We start from the raw sequence: 17774 nt of genomic DNA, 5'->3' as shown, positions 1-17774 counted from the left end.
TGCAGGTAAACCAGAATACAGCAATAAGGTACAATGTGTCCTGTGCTGGACAGGACGGGCAGGTTTTCCCTCATTCCCTAAGCATCCTGGGTAACAACACATCTAGTGATATATACTTGTAGTGTTATTACCTAATATGTGAGCGTGCAGTCACAGAGGTGGTCATATGGGATAATACACCGGAGGCAGTGGGAGCGCTGGATTCTGCAGCTGCAATCTGACACAGGCTGGCGGATCTGTACACTGCTTACTGCGAGCAGAACAGGTGACGGGAGAACAGTCCTGCGCTGCACAGAGGTAACTGCATGCACACTTGCTTAAAAATATATATAATTTAAGGTTGTTTTTTTTACTTTGTTGGCGTATTTGCACTTATCAAACCCTATAAGAGGGGTGGCGTTATGGGGGTGGTGGTGAGTAGTGTTTTCCTGTTGGTAATGATCAGTAAATAGTCACGCAGAAACGGCTCATGCAGACCAGCAGTTATGCGCATATACGCCTGGTAGGGGCAGAATTGCTACAGGGCAGGTGTAAGTGCACACTGAGGATGACACTGGGACATACACATCTGGAGAGGTGCGCGTCTCTGACCTGGCAACGCTGCAATGCACACACATAATACAGCCACGAGGAGGCGCTGTCTCATTCCCATACCATTGTATCTACACCACAGTCATTCTCCTCTAGAGTATATACAACCAGCTACTAAGGCAGAACCTGGTCACCTGTTACTCTCCATGAGTTCCATTTCTGTGTAAGTGATGGACTTTTTAGAACTTGGGTCTAATTTAAAATTGGATGAATGGAAAGATGTGTGGATGTTTGATGTCTAGATGAAAAATGGGATGTCTGGAAAATAGGTGGTATGTTCAGATGACCTGTGGAATATTTGGATGAATAGTGGGATGTCTTGATGAATGCGTAGATGTGTGGATGAATGGTGAGATGTGTGGATGAATGGTGAGATGTGTGGATGAATGGTAGAATGTTTGGATGAATGATGGGTTGTTTGGATGAATGTTCAGATTCTGGATTAATGGGCAGACATGTGGATGAATGGTGGGATGCTTGGATGAATGGTGGGATGCTTAGATGAATGGTGGAACGTTTGGATGAACAGTAAGAAGTTTGTATGAATGGTGAGATGATGCATGGTGGGATATTTGAATGAATAGTGATATGCCTGGATGAATGGTGGGATGCAAAGATGAATGGTGGCATGTGTGGATGAGTTGTGAGATTTCTGGATGAATGCTGGGATGTTTGGATGAATGGTGAAATGTCTGTATGAATGGTGAGATGTCTGGATGAATGGTGGGATGTGTGGATGAACGGTGCGATGTCCGGATGAATGGTGATATGTGAAGATGAAAGGTGAGATGTGTGGATAAATGGTGGGATGTCCGGATGAATGGTGATATGTGTAGATGAATGGTGGGGTGTGTGGATGAATGGTGAGATATGTAGATGAATGGTGGGATGTCTGGATGAATGGTTGGATGTGTGGATAAATGGTGATAGGTGTGGATGACTGGTAAGATGTTTGGTTGAATGGTGAGAAATTTAGATGAATGTTGGGATGTGTGGATAAATGGTGATAGGTGTGGATGACTGGTAAGATGTTTGGTTGAATGGTGAGAAATCTAGATGAATGGTGGGATGTGTGGATGAATGGTGAGACGTGTGAATGAACGGTGAGATGTTTCGATGAATGGTGAGTTTTGTAGATAAATGGTGGGATGTACGGATGAACAGTGGGATGTGTGGTAAGCCTTCATGACTGGTTGTATATATGGCCTTGTCCTTGTAAGGTCAGATAAAAGGAGGCTGTAATAGTCTAGGTTTAAAACACTAAGGCAGATCAGAGACTTGGAAGCCTCCTGGGTATGTGGGAGAAGTATTGCCACTGGTCCCCAGTGTCTTGACAGCGCAACAGTGGTCCTGTCATGGCTGAGGGATATATGCCTCCGTTGCTGTTGGGGAAAAGCTGCATCTAGTTTTATTTTTCTAATGCATTTTCCCCTCCCCCAATTTCATAAAAAGGTCTTACAAAGTCTTATTAACTTTCCTGATGGAAAAATAAGTATATAGTAAATCTGCCGCTAGCCTATTTACTTGTGAGCTGGAAAATTCCATGTAACACTTCAGTGTAAAATAAGATAGCCGTCTGAGCTCCCTCCGTTTCCTCCCCACTACAATGGAACGGTCTCTGTCCATAGTACAAATAGCAGCCTTCCCCCGGAGCTCTCCAGTCTCATCTCGCAGCCTCCTCCTCTACAGTGTCCAAAGTTCAGTCTCTGCTCCCTGGGTGAAAATAGTTGTTGTTGGGAGAAAGTGAGGTCTCGTGCGCCCAGACAGAAGCTGTCACTAGAACCTCTCGTATTTGGTTATAATTCTGGATGCGTTTAGGTGCACCCCGTCAGGCCCTGAGCGGAAGAATGATTTGACGTCATATCTCTGTATAGAGGTGAGCCTCATCTAAATGCCCTAATCTCATACCTACATAAACTGATCTCTGCTTATCGCACACATCGATATCTCACTGCTGTGTTTGTATCTTCCACTGAACTCAAATCTGCTACATGAATATTATTTTAATATTTTGCAGTCAAGGGTAAGCTCTACTGACCACCTACCATTAAAATTTATATTATCTTTTATTTATATGACGCCACAAGGGATCTGCAGCGCCCAATTACAGAGTACATAAACAAATAACCAAAACAGGAAAACAGTTAAAGACAATATAGGGCAACCACAGGGTACATAAACGTAGCTGCATCAGCAGACGACACTGAAATAATTATCAGGGTAGCCAAAAACTGCAGGACTGGGTGCTGTCGAATACGGTTTAAGTAAAAAAAGGAAAATCACATGAGGGAAGAGGGTCCTGCTCGTGAGAGCTTACATTCTAAAGTGGAGGGGCAGACAGACAGGGGTGATACAGATGGGGTGGACAGAGAGCTGGAACAGAGGGTTAGGATGAGATTTGGCTGGGTTTGGTGAAGAAGTGGGTCTTGAGAGCCCGTTTGAAGTTCTGTAGAGAGGTGGAGAGTCTGAGGGGGAGAGGTAGGGAGTTCCAGAGAAAGGGAGCAGCGCAGGATAAATCTTGGAGGTAGGAATGGGAGGAAGTAATCAGTAGGCAGGAGAGTCGGCGTGCATTAGTGGAGTGAAGAGGACGGGTGAGAGTGTAAAGGGAGATAAGGTCAGAGATGTAGATGGGAGAGGAGTGGGTGAGGGATTTGTGTAAGTGAGTGTGAGAAGCTTGAATTGGATTGTGAAAGGGAAGGGGAGCCAGTGAAGGGCCTGTAGGAGAGGAGAGGTGGACGTAGTGCGTCTGGTGAGGAAGATGAGCCGGGCAGCAGCATTGAGGATAGATTGGAGTGGAGAGAGGCAGGGCCGTCTTTTCGTATGGGCTCAATGGGCTCTTGCCCAAGGGCCCCATGAGTATAAGGGCCCTAGGCTGATAGCTGAGGGTCTCCTCTTTCCAGGGGTACCAGATTTTTGAAAATCGGCCCTGGGGAACCGGAGATATCCGACTTCAAAGTAGTGGTCCCCATCCAAGCCTGTTAATTGCTCTTCCCAGCCAGATATCTTGGGTTCTGTCTGACTTACAGTTTCTCTGAGGGTATAATCCAAAAGCTGGGACTTTCTCCTTTTGGGGACACTGGCAGCTTGTCTCTACTTTGTCCAGAACCAGAGATATCAGCCTTCCAGCATCCGGTCCCCGCTCCAGCTCCACACACCTAATATGCAGTTTCATATTTTCATTGGTGGATTGCTCTGACTCCTGAACTCTGATCCCCAAGTACCCAGAACCTCCTGAAAGGTGTGACTCTCCAGTGTTTTATCACATTCAAAGCTAAGCAATCTATTTCCAGGAACATATTTGCAGTCAAGCAATCTGCCCTCCCACCAGAAAATGATAAATATTAAGCCCACTCCACTATCCACCCCTCCCCTGCTTATTAAACACCCCCTACCCCCCTGGAATTCATGTACTAGGGCTTCTTAATTTAGCCCAATGCCCCCTTCTACAGTTTAGCCCCATCTGTGCAGTAAAGGAGTAATTAGTAGAAATTACTGCTCCAGGTCCTACATGCTGAGCGGTAGATAGAACACCCTCTACCGCCTGCGGGACATTTAAGCTTCCGCTGATAGCACCCTCCATCCCTACCGCTGGAGGATGGGTAGGGGGCCCAGTGCATTGCTGTTCCCAGGGGCCTACACTGCTGTTAAGACGGCCCTGGAGAGAGGCAGATAGTACGAGTACATTATCTTCCTAAGATGCATCCTTGGTATTACCAAACATTCTTTGGATGCAGAACAGACTCCTAGATTGGCTTTTGCAGGCTTCCTAATTCTCATTGGTTATTTTATTTACCCCGATATTCAAGACGGTAACAATATCAAACGTGAAATGCACCAGGTTAGCATTTAGTACTGCCGTTGTAAATGTGATGAAAAATGATTAAATGTTCCCCTCCACTATCACCTGCGTCAGGCAGCTTTATGGACTAGAAATACAGTGTTCCCATATGACCCCATTATATTCTACAGTGTTCACATATGACCCCATTATATTCTACAGTGTTCCCATATGACCCCATTATATTCTACAGTGTTCCCATATGACCCCATTATATTCTAGTGTTACCATATGACCCCATTATATTCTAGTGTTCCCATATGACCCCATTATATACTACAGTGTTCCCATATGACCCCATTATATTCTACAGTGTTCCCATATGACCCCATTATATTCTACAGTGTTCCCATCAGACCCCATTATATTCTACAGTCTTCCCATCAGACCCCATTATATTCTACAGTCTTCCCATATGACCCCATTATATTCGACAGTGTTCCCATATGACTGCATTATATTCTACAGTGTTCCCATATGACCCCATTACATTCTAGTGTTCCCATATGACCCCATTATATTCTACAGTGTTCCCATATGACCCCATTACATTCTAGTGTTCCCATATGACCCCATTATATTCTACAGTGTTCCCATATGACCCCATTATATTCTACAGTGTTCCCATATGACCCCATTATATTCTACAGTGTTCCCATATGACTGCATTATATTCTACAGTGTTCCCATATGACCCCATTACATTCTAGTGTTCCCATATGACCCCATTATATTCTAGTGTTCCCATATGACCCCATTACATTCTAGTGTTCCCATATGACCCCATTATATTCTACAGTGTTCCCATATGACCCCATTACATTCTAGTGTTCCCATATGACCCCATTACATTCTAGTGTTCCCATATGACTCCATTATATTCTACAGTGTTCCCATATGACTCCATTATATTCTACAGTGTTCCCATATGACCCCATTATATTCTACAGTGTTCTCATATGACTGCATTATATTCTACAGTGTTCCCATATGACCCCATTACATTCTAGTGTTCCCATATGACCCCATTATATTCTACAGTGTTCTCATATGACTCCATTATATTCTACAGTGTTCCCATATGACCCCATCATATTCTAGTGTTCCCATATGACCCCATTATATTCTACAGTGTTCCCATATGACCCCATTATATTCTACAGTGTTCCCATATGACTCCATTATATTCTACAGTGTTCCCATATGACCCCATTATATTCTACAGTGTTCCCATATGACCCCATTATATTCTAGTGTTCCCATATGACCCCATTATATTCTACAGTGTTCCCATATGACCCCATTATATTCTACAGTGTTCCCATATGACCCCATTATATTCTACAGTGTTCCCATCAGACCCCATTATATTCTACAGTCTTCCCATCAGACCCCATTATATTCTACAGTCTTCCCATATGACCCCATTATATTCTACAGTGTTCCCATATGACTGCATTATATTCTACAGTGTTCCCATATGACCCCATTACATTCTAGTGTTCCCATATGACCCCATTATATTCTACAGTGTTCCCATATGACCCCATTACATTCTAGTGTTCCCATATGACCCCATTATATTCTACAGTGTTCCCATATGACCCCATTATATTCTACAGTGTTCCCATATGACCCCATTATATTCTACAGTGTTCCCATATGACTGCATTATATTCTACAGTGTTCCCATATGACCCCATTACATTCTAGTGTTCCCATATGACCCCATTATATTCTAGTGTTCCCATATGACCCCATTACATTCTAGTGTTCCCATATGACCCCATTATATTCTACAGTGTTCCCATATGACCCCATTACATTCTAGTGTTCCCATATGACCCCATTACATTCTAGTGTTCCCATATGACTCCATTATATTCTACAGTGTTCCCATATGACTCCATTATATTCTACAGTGTTCCCATATGACCCCATTATATTCTACAGTGTTCTCATATGACTGCATTATATTCTACAGTGTTCCCATATGACCCCATTACATTCTAGTGTTCCCATATGACCCCATTATATTCTACAGTGTTCTCATATGACTCCATTATATTCTACAGTGTTCCCATATGACCCCATCATATTCTAGTGTTCCCATATGACCCCATTATATTCTACAGTGTTCCCATATGACCCCATTATATTCTACAGTGTTCCCATATGACTCCATTATATTCTACAGTGTTCCCATATGACCCCATTATATTCTACAGTGTTCCCATATGACCCCATTATATTCTAGTGTTCCCATATGACCCCATTATATTCTACAGTGTTCCCATATGACCCCATTATATTCTACAGTGTTCCCATATGACTCCATTATATTCTACAGTGTTCCCATATGACCCCATTATATTCTACAGTGTTCCCATATGACTCCATTATATTCTACAGTGTTCCCATATGACTGCATTATATTCTACAGTGTTCCCATCAGACACCATTATATTCTACAGTGTTCCCATCAGACCCCATTATATTCTACAGTGTTCCCATATGACCCCATTATATTCTACAGTGTTCCCATATGACCCCATTATATTCTAGTGTTCCCATATGACCCCATTATATTCAGACATTGACGACACATGGGGAACACTCCTACACGCGTGCTGTAATGCAGGATCTAATTCTATTACACTTGTTCCTGCACCTTCTATTAAATAATTGTTGCCTTGGGACGGCTGGGGTATGCGTTACCGGCGCTGGGGTTCCCGGCAGCAGAATGCCGATGGTGTAGGGGAAGGTGAGCGCAACGAAGCCCCTTGCGGGCTCGGCGGCTCGCTGCACGCACCACGGGTCCATTTCCATTCTATGGGTGTCGAGGACACCCACGAGTGAGAATAGTCCCTTCTAGTCGTCATGCCGACTGTAAGGATCGCGTGAGGGTGGGATGCAGGGGTCGGTATTGTGACTGGTGGTCACATAACTACATCCCCTTGGGACATTAAGAACAGCATTGTGTCGTAGTCCAGGGCAACAACACAAATAAATCTGCCCAAATAAATATATCATAAATGCAATATATAAGTCAAAGTTGCATGAGGGCACACTGAAGGGAAAAGAATAACATTCTGGGTGTAATTCAGGGGTCACAACCCTGTCTGTGTATATTGTGGTGGTCAACATTATACAAATGCCAGGGCGGTAGCTATGGGTATGCAAGCTGTGCCATCACACAGGGCGCGGGACTCTGGGACTGGCACCGTCGCTGCCCCACAGCACCTGTATGTGGCTGGCAGGGTGACTGAACCGATAGATCGACAATGTATCATCCCCCTGAATGTATCACAGTGGCACCGCAGCAGTTATCTCCTATATCTGCAGAGATCTCTCCATTCCCGCCGGCAGCTAAATCCCCCTTGGTTTCTACCTACGGATGCAATGTGGCAATTGAATTGCAACTGCATGGTGGGCGGCTTTGCCCTGTACTGCGCAGCCCACCGGCATGCGTTTTTTTTTTCATTAGCAGTTTTGCAATCTTAGCAAACTGCTAATGAAGCTGAATTTAGGAGGTCATTCCGAGTTGCTCGCTAGCTGCATTTGTTCGCAGCGCAGCGATCAGGCTAAAAAGCGGCAGTTCTGCGCATGGGTATGCGGCGCAATGCGCACGCGCGTCGTACAGGCACAACGAACGATGTAGTTTCACACAGGGTCTAGCGATGCATTTCAGTCGCACTGGTGGCCGCAGAGTGATTGACATGAAGTGGGCGTTTCTGGGTGTCAACTGACCGTTTTCAGGGAGTGTGCGGAAAAACGCAGGCGTGCCAGGAAAAACGCAGGAGTGGCTGGGCGAACGCTGGGCGGGTGTGTGACGTCAAATCCGGAACCGAATAGTCTGAAGTGATTGTAAGCGCTGAGTAGGTTTTGAGCTACACAAAAAAAAAAAGGGAGCCGCTCTGCGATACAAGCGTTCGCACTTCTGCTAAGCTAAAGTACACTCCCAGAGGGCGGCGGCTCAGCGTTTGCACGGCTGCTAAATACTGCTAGCGAGCGATCAACTCGGAATGACCACCTTAGCCCTATGAGGGAGATCACAGAAGTATTCATTGGAAAGTGATTGCAGGATTTATCACACAAGATCTAAATGTAATGGAAATAAAACGATTGACATTACGATGAAATGATTTACATTACAATACACAGGAGCGGACGGGACGGATTGCTCCAATAACGGGACAGCCAGAATCCGCACATAGCTGCAACAATCGGCGTTAGACACCCGGCACGGCTGAGAGCTGCGGATAGATTTAATGCTGGTTCTCCTAATGACTGAGCGGCTGCTCCTGAATTATTGATACCTGAAATCTGGCCTGGTGACTGGCACCAGCAGTGGCTGGTATACAGGAGAAGGGCAGGTGGGATAGGCAGCCCTGGCAGCAGTGAGACACAAGCCTGACTTTTCCCTTTAGATCTTTCCTGAGACATGATCATCTGAAAGCGCAGTCGCTGTACTGAGTAGAAGCTACGAGACGCTGCTAACGGGATGCATATGTTGTGTCGGCAACCAATAAGACTATGGCCGTGTCAATGGACATGTGTCTCTATGCCACAACATGACTTGCGCACAGCCGCTTCCCAGCAGGTGTGTGGAGCACGCATTCTCCGTGGGGTGGTCCCCGCTCAGCGTGTTGAGCGTAAACCATCCGTACGGCAGGACAGTCCCTTTAAATTGGGACTGTCCTGCTTAAAATGGGACAGTTTGTAAGCCTGAAACGGTCATCCTACAAAAACCTATAAATACAGAAACAGAAAGTGAAAACAGGTCAACGCGTATAATGACCAATTACAGACACTGGCGATGATTAAATGCAATAAGGAAACGCAGTTAGGCCAAGACATGGCCATATAAAATATACACATTTACATACATTTGCAGAACCTGAAAAATAAGTAACGCAACAGAGAAAAGGACAAGAACCAGAAAGGAGGAAGAGAAAGAGGAAGTGTAAGAGATTTTTAATGGCGACCTAGAAGGCAAAGAGAGAACTCTGAGCACACTGGTGTTTGCAAGTGTCTTGGGGTGAGATCAGTGTCACGATAGGAATTTGTTCTGTCATTGTGTAAGGCGTAGTAGTTATAGGGGCCAGTCTCTATATGTTTTGCAGAACTGTGCACAAAGGTCCTGGGATTTACCTCTGAATGTAGGAAATCTTGTTCTGAGCTATTGTCTGATGGCTCCAGACGCACAGTCAGCACCGCGGGGTTTATAAACAAACAGGTAGCGGAACAAGATGGACGGCGTGGAGACAATGGCTAGAGAATAGTGTAGTTGATGTGGGCCGTCGCCAAGGTCAGCAGCCTGTGAAGATATTCATCTTTATTTATCTGTGTGACAGAGCCCGAGGATCTGTGACCACCCAAGATGCTCATGCGGGAAGAATCTCAGGCCTCCTTTTCTCAACCAAGCCTTACTTACTGTGTACATAGATACTGTACCATGTATATAATGTACACTCACACATGCAGCTGCATTGTATACACCCGCCCTATAATGACTGCTAGCCACAGTCTCCAGTAAGTAGACACAATAACCGTGGGAGGTCTCTGCAGTGCCACCTACAGGCTAAAGACATGATTACGATTTGTATGGAATTGCGCAGCTGCAGGGAAGCGGCTGTGCAATTCCGTACAAATAAAATGCAGCTGCAGCAGCAGGTGTATGTAGGAGAGAGGCGCCTCCTGCCAGCATCTGCAAGTTCCGAGGATGCAGCGTCAGATCACCATGGCGACCGTCGGTCATGACTAGTGATGTCAGTGGACCGGCGTCAGTCTGTGTAAGCCGAAGCTCAGATAGCCATAGGATCCGGACAGCTGGTTCCGGGAAGTCTACACCTGGCAGCACTGATCCTCCGGGCACACTTACGACACAGGTGCACCCCCTCTGGAAAACAGTAGGAGAGAGGGCTTACAGGGAAATGGGGCGATACAAGAGGGCGGGAGGCAGTCAGATGACAGCCGGACGGGATCCTGGCGGTCAATGTACCGATGCAGAGATCTCGATACCATCTGCAATACCGGCAGTCGGAGTCCCGACCGCTGACTGATTTCCCCACTCGGTTGGTGGCCCATGCCACCACCCGAGGTGGAATAGAACCCTGTGGCGACCAAAGGTCGTCACCGGGCCCAAATCATGGCGAGCCCGCGAGAGGCCACGCTGCGCTCGCTGCCGGGATCCCGCCTGTCAGGAATCTGGCGTCAGTCTCATGACCGCTGGAATCTCATACTGATCCAAAGAGGGCTAGGGCAACAGATCAGTGCGCTGGGGATTGAGGAAGATTTATCAAGCATCGCGATACATCCCACCACTTACAGCACACATGGCGGCGTTTATTAACGCTATATGTATGAAGAGATTATTCACACAAAGGACAACGCTCCCGATAAGAGCGGTCCTATGCGATGTGAATATGACCTATGTGCGGATGTTGTCAGGCGCATGTGTGAGCTGCGGGGGGCACTGGGAGGTGTCCTATAGGTTTCCTTTCTGGGATTATGTGTAAAGAAGCCTATATACTTCTATAGGTAACGCCATCTATAGATGGCATTGCTTATCGGGAACAAGTTCTGGAAAGTTTCGCTTTCTGGAGCTTGAGACGTATGTGGAAAGCGGTTTCTGCAGTTGTGACCGAATTTTGCCGTTAGTGCATCCCATCCAGAATGAGGCCACTGCTGTCAGTATTTTGGCCTAAGCCCCTCCGTTGTGTCCTCGGTATGCCCTATAGCTTATTGTTATGCACACCAGTGCCTGCAGGAAAGTACTGGTGTCAGGACTGTTATGCACTCCAGTGCCTGCAGGAATGTACTGGTGTTTGAACTGTTATGCAAAACAAATGGACTCACAGACAGACTAGGGAATATGACATAACGTACACAGAAGGTGGTAGGGTAACAAAATACACACAACGTGAACAGAGAAGCCCAGAGGCTAAGGAACTGGGTATCTCCCTAGTATTAGAACTGCTCAGATGTGAAAAGCAAGATGTTGTGTTTTAATACATAGAAAACCCGAAATGCTGTTGCTAAGGGCAACAGCAAAACCCTAAAGGGTTACCAACGGGTGTGGCAGTAAACTCCTTGGTCAGAGATGGAATGATAGACACAAGGAGATTCTCCACAATCCTAATTCTCACTTGCAGTGCACAGGTTCGGTTTACTGCCACTAAACTGACCCCTGACACCTAGCACAGTGAGACAGGATTAGACAGGCAAGTCTTAGAATACAGCCGCAAACTTGCTAAGTTCACAGAGTAGTAACAGAACCCCAGCAAGCTAAACGACTGACTCCAGTCTTACTGCTAGGTCTGGATTGGCAGAGTGTAATACCAAATCCCCAGGCCTATTTGCAGTAAGCAACAAACAAATACAAAGCTACACAGTACTGGCTAACTTTCAGAAACTGACTAACCAACAAAGATTCAGCAGCATCTGCTTACCCTGAAAAGAGGCCTTATAAAGCAGGTGCTGTCCACGCCCCACTCAGACCTCACAGACTGTGAGCACAAAAACCAGCACCGGATCCCCTGCCATGCACAGAGCCTATAACCACTGCACAGCAAAAGACCCGAACCGGAGTATCAGCTGCGCTCAGGTTACTCCGCTAGCACTTGTCTCCCGGTTGCCATGACGACGTGGCAGCACAGGGCAGGAGACCCTAACAGTACCCCCCCTCTGACGAGGGGTCAAAGAACCCCTACCACCGGGTTTATCGGGGAACTGCGAGAAGAAAGAGCGTATCAGTCTGGGGGCATGAAGATCACAACTGCGCACCCACGACCGCTCCTCCGGGCCATACCCCTTCCAGTGCACCAAAAATGACTGCCGACCCCGAACCACCTTGGAGTCAAGAATCCTTTCAACAACAAACTCCCTCTGGCCACGTATCAGAAGAGGGGAAGGTCTTCCACTGGAAGAAGGATTACTAATCGCCCGTTTTAAAAGGGAACAATGAAATGTTTTATTGATACCCAAAGAACGGGGCAGATCTAACTGAAATGCCACCGGATTGATAACCCTGGTGATCTTATAAGGGCCGATGAACCGGGGGCCTAACTTATGAGATGGCTGTCTCAACTTCAAATTCTTGGTAGACAACCAGACGAAGTCTCCTAATTTGAAGCTGCAGGGTCTTTTCCGCTTATCAAAAACCCTTTTGGTCACTAATGACACAGATACAAGGGCTTTCTTCACTTTCCGCCAAATACCTCTAAGGACCGAAACCACAGAGGAACCACCAGGCGTGGAGTCCAGGGGGTCAAAAGAATTGGCCTTAGGATGATGCCCATACACACAAAGGAAGGGAGAGATCCCTGTAGCAGAGTGAGCCGCGTTGTTATAGGCAAACTCCGCCATGGACAGATGAGCAACCCAGTCAGTCTGACACTTGGAGACATAACACCTGAGGAACTGCTCCAAGGACTGGTTCACCCTTTCAGTCTGCCCATTAGACTGCGGATGGTAGCCCGACGACAAGCTGACAGAAATCTGGAGATCGGAACAAAATGCCCTCCAGAATTTGGCCACAAACTGGGATCCGCGGTCAGAGACCACATCAAGTGGCAACCCGTGGAGACGCACAACATGCAGCATAAATAATTCAGACAGGCGTCTGGCCGATGGCAGCCCAACCAGTGGAACGAAGTGCGCCATCTTCGAAAACCTGTCAACGACAACCCAGATGGCTGTCATCCCCGAGGATTTGGGCAAGTCCACCACAAAATCCATTGAAATGTGGGTCCATGGCTTAGATGGGATAGAGAGTGGATGTAGTGGGCCAACAGGAACCCCTCTAGGAGTCTTATTTCGGGCACAGATGTCACATGCCCGAACCCACTGATCCACATCCTTAGCCACCGAGGGCCACCACACCGCCCTAGATAGCAACTCCCGAGTTCTGGCAATACCCGGGTGACCTGCAGACTTCTTGGCATGGAATTCCAGGAACACTCGCTGTCTTAACCTAGGAGGCACAAACAAAAGACCTACCGGAAGGTCTGGAGGAGCCTGCTCCTGTGCTCTAAGGACTAATGATAAGAGGTCCTGGGTAATGCCCACTTTAATACATGATGGGGAAACAATGGGCAACGGCTCCTCGGTGGTCTCCTGGATTGGAGCAAAACTCCGCGAGAGCGCATCAGCCTTGATGTTTTTTGACCCAGGGCGATATGTTATCAAAAAATTAAAGCGAGCAAAAAACAAAGCCCATCGTGCCTGCCTGGCATTGAGACGCTTCGCTGACTCTAAATATGCCAGATTCTTATGGTCAGTGAGAATTGAGACCACAAACTTAGCCCCCTCAAGCCAGTGTCTCCACTCCTCGAGTGCATCCTTAATAGCCAACAATTCCCGGTTACCCACGTCATAATTCATCTCGGCAGGCGAAAATTTACGGGAAAAGTAAGCACAGGGATGAAGGCGATTATCTGACACTCCCATCTGAGAAAGCACTGCCCCAATACCCATCTCAGAGGCATCCACCTCCACCACAAAAGGACGCTCTGGATCTGGGTGTCGCAGCACCTTGGCTGAAACAAATGCCCTTTTGAGACGGGCAAAAGCCGCTTTAGCCTCACAAGACCAGTGAGCAACATCCGCCCCTTTCTTAGTGAGTGCCACCAAGGGCGCCACTATAGACGAAAATCCAGCGATAAATCGTCTATAAAAATTCGCAAAGCCCAGGAAACGCTGAAGCGCCTTCAAACTAGTGGGCTGCACCCAATCCAGGACTGCCTGTACCTTGGAACCTTCCATTTGGAAACCTTCTGGGGAGATAATATATCCTAGAAATGCGATTTGCTGAACTTCAAATTCGCACTTCTCCAGCTTCGCCCCAAGCCGGTGGTCTCTGAGTTTCTGGAGGACTAAGCGTACATGCTTCCGATGTTCCTCCAGGGAATGGGAGAAGATTAGGATGTCATCTAAGTATACAACTAAGAATCTATCCAAATATTCCCTGAGCACATCATTCATGAAATCCTGGAAGACTGCCGGGGCATTACAGAGCCCAAAAGGCATCACCAAATATTCATAATGCCCCGAGTGGGTATTAAAGGCAGTCTTCCATTCATCCCCCTCTCTTATTCGGATTAGATTGTACGCACCGCGTAGGTCAATCTTAGAAAAAATGGTGGCAGTACGAAGCTGGTCAAACAAGACCGAAATGAGAGGCAGTGGGTATGAGTTTTTAATCGTGATACGGTTCAATTCCCTGAAGTCGATGCAGGGTCGCAACGAACCGTCCTTTTTACCCACGAAGAAGAACCCCGACCCAACTGGAGACTGTGAAGGTCTGATAAATCCCTTAGCCAAGTTCTCCTGAATGTACTCTGCCATAGCCTGAGTCTCAGGACGTGACAGGGAGTACAACCTGCTCTTGGGAAGCTTAGCATTTGGCAACAAATCAATGGCACAGTCATAGGAGCGATGGGGAGGTAGTACCTCTGCAACTTTTTGGGAGAACACGTCCGCAAAATCTGCATAACACCCTGGCAATCCTGGCAAACTTAGCTGCGAGAACCTGACTGGAAGGCTCAAGCAACTCCTGAAACAATCAGTACTCCAACTAAGAATCTCCCCAGAGACCCAGTCAAATTGAGGATTGTGGGCCCTTAACCAGGGTAACCCCAACACCAATGGGGCAAAAGTACAGACAGTCACATAAAAGGACAATTTTTCAGAGTGTGTGGCTCCAATAAACAAAGAAATCTGGCTAGTGCAAGAGGTAATTTTACCTTGGGATAATGGTTCCCCGTTTAACCCACAAATCTCAATTTCCGATGCCAAGGGTACTAAGGGAACAGAGTGTTTCAGGGCGAATTGGCGGTCCATAAAAACCCCGTCGGCCCCACTGTCCACAAAGGCCTCAGTCTTGACAGTTTGACCGAGTATCTTCAAGGTCACCGGAATGATAAAAGTCTTCTTGGGAAATTCTGACTTCTGGCCTGACAGGATATTTCCCATCACCCTCAGGCCCTGAAGTTTTCCGGCTTTTCTGGGCATGATACTACCACATGACCTTTATTCCCACAGTACAAACACAACCCCTGCTGTCTCCTCCGCATCTTCTCACGCGAGGAGAGGCGGGTAGCCCCAATCTGCATAGGCTCCTCGGAAAATTCCTCAGAGTCTGAGGTTCCCTTGGGAAGGAAGGAAATCTCAGTCTCCCTTTCAAGCCTACGCTCTCTCAGCCGTCTATCCACCCGGATGGATAACTGCATGAGCTGATCCAAGCTATCAGGCAAGGGATGTTGTACCAGTTGGTCCTTTATCTGGTTAGAAAGACCTCTTCGGTACTGGTGTCTCAGGGCTGGGTCATTCCACTGGGTTAAAACTTATGGAGGTAGTTCCGCAACTGGTTAAAGATACAGACATGGACCAAAAAATGGTTCTTGGTCTGTAACCGACTTTAAAGTAATAATGTAAAAAATTGTACTAATTACTAGTCGGTGGTGCTCCCAGAGTCAGTAAATTTGAAGTACTAACACAGGAGAGGAGAAAGACTCTATGTTGGGGCACTCTTCATCAAAATTAGACATTTAAAACATAACTTTTAATAATTTATAGTAAAAATAAAGTGACACTGTTTGTAAGAATATGTTTATAAATAATCATGCATGTAATTTGCTTGATAATTTATTTTATCAAATATAGTGAGGAAAAACGCATTGGTGAAAATTATTTATAATTAATATATAAACTGGGAAAAGGTCTGTCTGTAATATATGACAGGTTAATAGTTTTGTTCCCAGGGATAGAATACCTTGGTTTGGTTATCTCTGTATTTATGAATGGTTCTAATGAAAGGGAGGGTATGTATGATATAGGATATAGATAGAAAAGAGATTAATAAACAATGAAAAAATTGAAACAGTTGAAAGTGATGTATTAGGATGTTGCCTGTGTGGGTTTATATACACCTTCTGCTCAATAGTTAGGCAGCCGTGTACCCGGAAGGCTTTTGCTTAAAGGGTACTGAGTTATTCAACTTTCTGTTTCTGACAGAAGTCTGAAAACGCAAGTCAATGCTGATAAGGTATAGTAATATACTGTTAGACAATTTAGGTAACGGGGGGGGGGGGGGGGGGGGGGGGGAGGGGAAATGCTGGATAAAGACAAAGAAATAATTGTATGCACAGCGTATTTGATGGTCACTACTAGAGTAATTGGATACTAGAGAGACAATTGAAGGAAGAAAAAGAAAGAAATAATTAAGAAGGGTGTCTTACTTCTGCTGTTCAGCTGGGTTGTTTACTGCACCTGGTGTTCGCTGTTGGTCCCCCACACAGTTACTGGCCAGGCCTGCCACAGATTTGCTTCCAAGATCGAACGGGATCAGGCGTATCCTGTGGAGTATGGCCGTAATCTGCTGAATGAGAGAGTATGACTACCAAGATGCTTCTGCTGTCCAGAATGATGGATGAGAGAGCATGAAACTGATAGGCTAGCTGGCAGGGAAGCTAGAGAGATGAAAATTTTAGCTGAAATAGCTTATGAGAGACAGGAGAGGCCCTGATTTCTCGTCAATGCATGTATGCTGAACAAATATCATGCCATATTGGATTATATGAATAAACCTTGCAGCAGTAATATTTTGCTGAAAATAACGTTATTTAAATCCCTAATGCACAGCAAAAAACAAAAACAAAAATGGTGTACCACTATTAATGATCAAATAACAGATTGCATCTCATTTACCACACATAAGAGACTAGTATATATGAATAAACCTTGCAACAGTAGTATTTTGCTGAAAATAACGTTATTTAAATCCCTAATGCACAGCAAAAAAAAAAAATGGTGTACCACTATTAATGATCAAATAACAGATTGCATCTCATTTACCACACATAAGAGACTAGTATATATGAATAAACCTTGCAACAGTAGTATTTTGCTGAAAATAACGTTATTTAAATCCCTAGTGCAGAGCAGAGAAATGGTGTACCACTGTTAATAATCAAATAACAGATTAAATCGCATTTTCCACACATAAGAGACTAATAAAGAAGAGATGAATGATAATGAAAATAAATATAATGTAAAAGTAAAGGTAAAAAAAGGAAAAGATATGAAAATAACCTCCCTCTTCCTTTCAGAAAAGTATTTTCAACAATGATAGAGAATTTAGCACTCCTTAGTAAGGATCACCCAAATCGGTGTACTTCTTATTATAGGATGGTCATGCTCCTATTTCACATAAATGCATATGAATGAAATGGAGTGCTGCATAAATACAAAATACAGAGAAATGATATTTGAAGGGAAATATTCTTGCCCTAAAAGGGCGCTTACTGAACCCTTGTATTCCTTGTCATTCCTTATCAGGGAG

General features: G+C 45.6%; 1 protein-coding gene across 2 annotated transcripts in view; it reads left to right on the top strand.

Annotated features, from left to right (window-relative positions):
* The window catches only part of LOC134980198 (nuclear receptor subfamily 1 group I member 3-like), a 46381-nt gene continuing 28607 nt past the window's right edge, over positions 1 to 17774 (top strand). The window contains exon 1 of one of the 2 annotated variants that reach the window (XM_063946897.1): positions 1 to 297. The gene's annotated coding sequence lies outside the window, so the exon portion shown is untranslated. Of the gene's footprint in view, positions 298 to 2407; positions 2468 to 17774 lie in introns of those variants that run through there. The other variant, XM_063946898.1, reaches the window with a different exon arrangement.

Source organism: Pseudophryne corroboree, chromosome 12, assembly GCF_028390025.1.
Source record: "Pseudophryne corroboree isolate aPseCor3 chromosome 12, aPseCor3.hap2, whole genome shotgun sequence".
Lineage (NCBI taxonomy): Eukaryota > Metazoa > Chordata > Amphibia > Anura > Myobatrachidae > Pseudophryne > Pseudophryne corroboree.
The sequence above is the reverse complement of the archived record's forward strand: the minus strand, read 5'-3'. Positions and strand labels throughout refer to the sequence as shown.